The sequence below is a fragment of the Microcaecilia unicolor genome, chromosome 2 (assembly GCF_901765095.1).
Source record: "Microcaecilia unicolor chromosome 2, aMicUni1.1, whole genome shotgun sequence".
In the NCBI taxonomy this organism is placed as follows: Eukaryota; Metazoa; Chordata; class Amphibia; order Gymnophiona; family Siphonopidae; genus Microcaecilia; species Microcaecilia unicolor.
In genome coordinates, this window is record NC_044032.1 from 207,182,105 (window position 1) to 207,189,029 (window position 6,925).

General features: G+C 46.4%; 1 protein-coding gene across 2 annotated transcripts in view; it reads right to left on the minus strand.

Moving 5' to 3' along the window:
• LOC115463279 (aminopeptidase O-like) overlaps window positions 1-6,219 on the minus strand; it is a 382,003-nt gene extending 375,784 nt beyond the window's left edge. For both annotated transcript variants that reach the window (XM_030193650.1, XM_030193651.1), the window contains exon 1: window positions 6,148-6,219. The gene's annotated coding sequence lies outside the window, so the exon portion shown is untranslated. The remainder of the gene's footprint in view (window positions 1-6,147) is intronic.
• Window positions 6,220-6,925: the final 706 nt, after the last annotated feature.

The following is a 6,925-nucleotide window of genomic DNA, read 5'->3' on the forward strand; positions in this document are numbered from 1 at the left end:
GATACTCTTATGTTCTTGCTTTGTTCCATTATGGCAGCAAAACATCCAAGTTTTGGGAATGCCCAAATCCTTCCCCCAACACTCACACCCTTGTGATTTGGATGTAGTGCATATGAAGTGCATAGAAAACCATCTTAAAAATGGATTTTGAAAATAGCAATTTGGATGTTTTGGCAAAAATAAAAAAATCCATCTGCTGTTTTTTGGACGTTTTTCTGTTTCGAAAATGAGCCCCTAAATCTTCAAAATTTTCTTTATCCTGTGGTGCTCCGCAGGGATGTGTTATTGACTATGCTTTTTAACATTTTGCTTTCTCCTCAACCACTACTAATTCAGGCATATGGATTTAGTAGCTAATTTTATGTGGAAGACATCGAGCTTTTAACCTTTTTTGATTCAACAAAATCAGATCCTAGAGATTTAAATAACTGTCTTTTGGCAGTGGTAAGTTGGTTATCTGATAACAGAGTATCCTGCAAAATCAAAAGCTAAGAAGCCCTTTTTGCAAAGCGGCAGTAAGCCCAATGTGGGCTTACCGCTCGCTAAAAGGGAAGTACCGCCAGGCCACCAAAGCAGCCTGGCAGTAGTTCCCTCCCCCAGCGCACGCCATTTCTGGCACTGCAAAAATATTTCAATTTTTGTAGCACCAGTGTGCACCTGATGGTAATCGGGAAGTGCCGCATGCTGCCTGGTTACCGCCGGGTTAGCGCAGGTGCCCATATCGCCACCTCAATGGGTGGTGGTAAGTGCTCCCCCCAAAATGGCCATGCGGCAAATGCTTCATTTGCAGCATGGCCATTTCTTGAAAAAAACAAATACCTGCTTTTTAAGGGGGCCTCGGCGCGCATCAAAAACACAATGTCGAAACCATCGCAGGCCCCCCCTTTTGCCGCACTTTCATGAAAGGATTCTTATGTGAATAACTCGTTAAACTTTTTATTGACATTTTTGAATACCCTGAGAAACAAAACTTTGTATCACCCAATAGTAAGACTGAAAGACAACAGTAGAATATAAACACTGCTTAAAGAAGGTATTAGTTTTATCTTTCCTGTAGCATATAAACGTAAACATTGTAACACAGGCTTAATCAAGTCCTACGCGATTAATATCCAAAGCGATGTTGCCCTTAACATCATCTTTGTTATTATCAGGAGCGGTATTCCGATAGGGATTATTTCCTGTTAAACATTCTAATCCAGTTGTGGTATAAGCTGAGCCATAGTCCCCATATCAGTTTCTCTTCCCCCTCTATCCCCTTCCTTCCCACCCCCCTAGTGAGTTACAATATGTCCGTTAGTGAGGTGCTGGAATCTCAAAACATAGTGAATTATGTTAATAATTTAGTGCTCTGCCAGTCTTTTAATGTCTAGTGGGTGAAAGTCTGTCTAAACCAGTTACTATATCCTATTGCGGTACGTGTGCCTTTCCCAACCTGTGAAGTTCTTGGGTGAGTTTGTCATACATTCTTAACTCCTGAAGGAGATCAAATCATAAAGACATTGTAGTACCCTTTTTATCCTTCCATGTCCTAGCAATTCCCATCTTAGCTGCTAATATCAGGAGATGGGCTATGCCCTGAGGGGGTCCACCCAGATCCAAGCCTGGGACAAGCCCTAACAAACAAATGTTGCTATTATTTGTCCGGTTCTCCCTAGACCAGTGTCTCACTCTATCCCACACCCCTGCCCACTATGTGAATTACTAATAGTAGGCCATCCCCACTTTTAGACCTTGTCATAACTATCATCAGCTTCCCCTTGTCCCTTTCTTGAGGAATTTAGGGATCTACATTGATACATTCTTATTTGAAAAATGGATCTCTGCAGTATTTCATGCATGCTTCACTAGTATTCAATACATTAAAACACTTCATTTTTGGATAAAGTTTCACTCACTACTTAAATTTTTTTCACTGGTCATAAGCTGTCTTGACTTTTGTAATGCTCTCTATAATGGTATTACAAGTACTCTCTTACACTGACTACAAATTATTCAAAATATGGTGGTGAAGATTATTGCAGGAGCCCACAAATTTGATTATATATCACCATTACTTAAAGAAGCATACTGGCAACCCATTAAATACCGTATCAAGCTTAAAATTCTAGTTCTCACTACAGAGCTGCATGGAAATGGGGTTAGCAGGAATCCCGCAGTTACCGTGGGGATCCCCTTCAGGTCTGCGGGGATACCGCGGGGATGGACCCAGGTCCACCCTGGTGGTCTAATGGCCTTTTCTGGGCAGGAAAGATCCCCATGCTTTCCTGCTCGCTGATCCTCTCATTGTCGCTGTTTCTTTAAAATGGCTGCAGAGACTTTATGCGGCGGCCTTGCAAGGCGTCCGAAGAAGTCTTGCAGGCCACCACTTGAAGGATCAGCAGCAGCAGGCAGGAAAGAGTGGGGATCTTTCCTGCTCGTAAGAGGCCACTAGACCACCAGGATGTACTGAGGTACGTTTGGGGAGGGCACCAATGGCTGGAGGTGAGGGGAGGTGGATGGATGGAGTTGTGCATGGGGGCGGGGTGAGTGGGAGGGTGCAAAGGGGCTGTATTAAAGGGTGGAGGGAGGGAGGGGGCTGGAAAAAAACTTTGGTAAGGGGGACTTACATGGAGAGGGGGTAAGAAAAAAGGGGAAATACAGCACACGGTCTAGAAGGGAATGGAGAGGAGATGGGGACATGCTGTTCATGGATAGCAGAGAAGGAAAAGGAGGCCATGCTGTTCATGGATGTTTGCTTTTATGTAAATATGCATCTTTTTAATTTTTTATTTAGCATAGTATGCAAGAAAATGCATTTATGTTGCTTTACTAGTATTTTCAATGCTTATAGAATCTGGCTTTCTTGGGGGGGGGTCAAAGTGACTGTGCGGTGAAGTGCAATGCGGTGCAGCAGGGCAGGGCTCAGTGGGCCAGGAGTGGGAATGGAGGAGATTACTTGCAGTGAGAATGAGTGGGGATAGGCTAGATTCCTGTGGGGACAGGCTAGATTTCTGTCCCTGTGCAACTCTCTAGTTCTTACTCATGAAGCATTTTATTCTATTTGTCTAATCTAAGGGCCCTTTTACTAAAGCTTAGCATGCACTAGCAGACATTAGTGTGCGCTAAGTGCCACATAGCACATAGGTATACAATAGGATGCTCGGAATGTCACACACACTAATTATAAGCACTTTATTTATATGCTACAAATATTTTTTTTAATGTGCTAGTGAGTGATGATATACATGTACTTTCCTATAATAATAATTCATTCATCCATACTACCTCACACACTTTTTGATTATAATAATCTCTATTCACATGTTACCTGGGTTTAATTAAGGACATTGATTTAATTAAGGCCACCTCTACTCCAATGTCACTAATGTCTCCAATAACCCTGCAATTGAATCACGTATCTTTCCAATATAAAGTTCAATGTTCAGTGTACAAACTGATCCTCTGAGCAATCCTTCAAAATTCCTTTGATTTAGTCCTTCGAGTATTTGCCCTATGGGTCTTCGAAAAGTGTATCTCAATCCAATAGCCAGTCCGTCTGTCCTTCCTTGAGGAACTGCAATCCTTTTTCCAAACAGTGTCCCCACTGTTGTTAAAGTGGTGGATCTAACTATAAATAGCACCTTTCTGTTTAAAGTTCTTCAACCCAACGCTAACGTAGCATTGTAGCATATAAATAAAGTGGTTATAATAGTTTAATTGAGTAGCAGTCGCGTTATTGATAGCTAGGCATTAGATTGTGCCTGGATTGGAATAAGGGAGATCTCTTAGTAGTATAGGATATAACAATTATGCATGAGAGGGAACAGCATACAACAAAGGCAGTGAGTATGCAAATCTCTCTCATGCATATTCATTACAGGTATCCTGACCTGTTGGCAGCCCTAGAAGACTGGAAGTGAAGACCAAGACCCTAGGCAGACCATCATCTCTTCCCCTCCTCCCCCCCTAGTGGAGACTCTCCTTCTCTAACCCCCCATCCCCGGGGTTACCATATGACTGGATTTCCCCAGACACATCCTCCTTTCAAGGGCACTATTGGGCATCCGGTCGGTTTTCTTTATTTTGAAACTTCGTCTGATTTCCAGGCAATGAATGAAGCGCAGTCGCAGACATACACGTAAGCGCCAGTATTACTGAGGTCATGGTCACCTGATCTACTGATGTGTGCATGGTGTGGCTGAGTTGGCTCATAGCGTGAAGATCCTCCATCTTACCCCTTCCGTCTCTCAAGAGGTCGCCAGAGTCGGATTCAACCTGCTCTGCACATTCACACTATCCTGCTAATGCTGCTGCTACTGTGACTGGACTGGATGGGTGTATGATCTGACTCAATACTGCACGTGACTCCCCCCCCCCCCCTTCCAGCGACATAACCACCAGCCTGAGAGGGAAGAAGGAAGGGAAGCAAGCAAGCCCTTGCCTGACCCTGCCAGCCCCTTGTGATCCTTCTTGAATCCTGCAGTTCTCAAGGGCCCCAATGATTAATTCTCTGCGCTGTTCCAAAACAGTGCCCTAAAAATAGTGCCGGAACAGCACTCCCCCATGATCAATGTTATTAGCATTGATCATCGGGGGAAAGTGCAGGAGAATTGTGCCTGGGCATGCGTTCAAGCACAATCCTTGTCAAACACAGGATGGAACCCTCCAGAATGCCCCAATGGCAAAGCCCTGGTGGCCTAGTGCCCCCCCCCCCCAATCTCCCCAGACAAGGTCATGGGGGGGCTGGAAGTTCAGTGGACCTCTAGGCCCCCTAACCCCCCCCCCCCCCAAAACACAAAAAATAATCCCTGGTGTCCCTATGGGCTATATACCCTCCCCCGCCCTGGTAGTCTAGTGCCCCCCCACCCCTCTCCCTGAACCTTGTAGTAAGCTTTTCCTTTATATGGAAGAGAAGCCCCACCCAACACATCCCAGGATGCACTGGGCAAGATGCTGCCATTTTGGAGGCAGTGCTAGCTAGGAGGAGGGAGTGCTTCCCCCTCCTTGTCACTACTTACAAGGTGTGTGGGGGGGGGGGAGTGAGGGGCTGCTAGACCAACATGGGAGGTGGGGGATATAGCCCACTGGGACATATATTTTGTGTCAGGGGTTAGGGGGCCTAGAGATCCACTAGATCTCCAGCCTTCCTGTGCACTTGTGTCAGGGAGGGTCAGGGGCAGCAGGAGGTCCACTGGACCTCCAGCACCCATGTCACTGTCCAGGGGGGGGGGGGGGTGTAGGGGGCTTGGGGGGGTACTAGGCCAGGACTGAAGGTGGCAACCCAGTCTGACATTGACAGCATGGGCTTCCTCACATTTGGGGGGGGGGGGGGAGGAAAAGAGCCTTAACCCTAAAGCCAGCTCTGCGCTGGCATAGGATTAAGGTGCTATTCGGCCTGTAAGATCAGAGTGCAGTGCTCTGATCACAAGGGTGGAATACCAAGGTGCTACATTTAAATATATATTTTAAAGGAACTCTGCAGTATTCCCTGCACTTTCACGCCAGATACCCTCTGATCAAGGGCGCTGGGTAAATGCGAGTGCTAGTGGCCTCTAGCCCCCGCATTTACTTTTGATCATTAGGTCCAAGAAGAAGTGATGAATCTATTGGGGCCCTGGAGGGGGGGGGGGGGGTGTAGGGAATGAGAAAGGAAACCCTTCTTCATGTGTTTACTAACCTAACCTGAGAGGACAGGGGGCCATGCTGCTCATGGTTGGAAGGGAAATGAAAGAGGGACATGCTGCTCATGGATGTTTGCTTTTTTTCTAATTTTATATTAGAATACTTTTATCAGTATTTTCACTGTTTACAGGATCTGGCTGTTTAAGGGTGGTTAAAGCGACTTGCAGAGAAAGGCAGGCGCGAGCAGCATTATATTTTTGTGTTCTCTTTTTTGTCTCCACGGCAACCCTACTCCCCCCCCCCCCCCACCCCTCCCCATTCGTCCACCAACTCTCTCCTTCCCTTCACCCCAACCAGTGATCCACCAACTCTCAACGTCTCTATCCCCCGTCCAGCATCCCCCTCTCCTTCCTAAAGATGCATCAAGTCACACATATTTGACTGTCCTCATACGCTGAACACTACTCATCACAGGGAATCCCCCTCTCCCCCGCAGTCTGGTATCTTTCCCTTATTCGCAAACTCCCCATCCGCACATCCTACCTTCAAACTTGTTTTTGAGAGTACCCGGCAGGCAGTAACAGGCAGCCTTTCATACAGGTTGCCTGCGCCCGGCCCCGCCCCCAAAGCTTTCCTACTCCTGGGTCCTGCCCCCCCCCCCCCATGACGCGACTTCCTATTTCCGGTAAGGCTGTATGTCAATATGTGCAGTGCTCGCTAAAAAGGGATGATGATCGGTAGTCTTGTCTCGGGCAACTTGTATTTATGAATGGTTGTGTCTCGAAGACAAGGTTGAAGGTAGGATGCGGGGAGAGAGATAGAAAGACGGAGGGATGTGGGATGGGGTTTGAGAGATGGAGGAGAGGGTGCCGTGTCGAGTGTCTGCTACTTTGGTTCCTCGGATTTACTTCGCAGCGCTGTTGGATATGTTGGCACAAAGGGCCGGTTTCCACCTTGTTAACGTCTTTTTGCTGTTTGTATGAAGGAAAGTCCCAGCCCAGGGAGAGACCTTCTGCTTTGGCCAGAGGTGAAGTTCGCGATAGGCTCCTTGCAACATGAATTCTGGGTCCGCGCACACGCCGCCTTTGAATCTATATATGCAAGACCTGTATAGCTTTATTTTACTGATGAGATTTTGAAGAAAAAAAAACCTTTTAACCAAACCCTCATACTACTACTAATAGCATTTATATAGCGCTACCAGACGCACGCAGCGCTGAACACCTAAAGCACTTACTGTTTGTAAGGCATCTTCTACTTGTGGAAATGTGTTCAATAACACTGTGGATGTATACCAACGGTGTACGAACAGGATTATGTA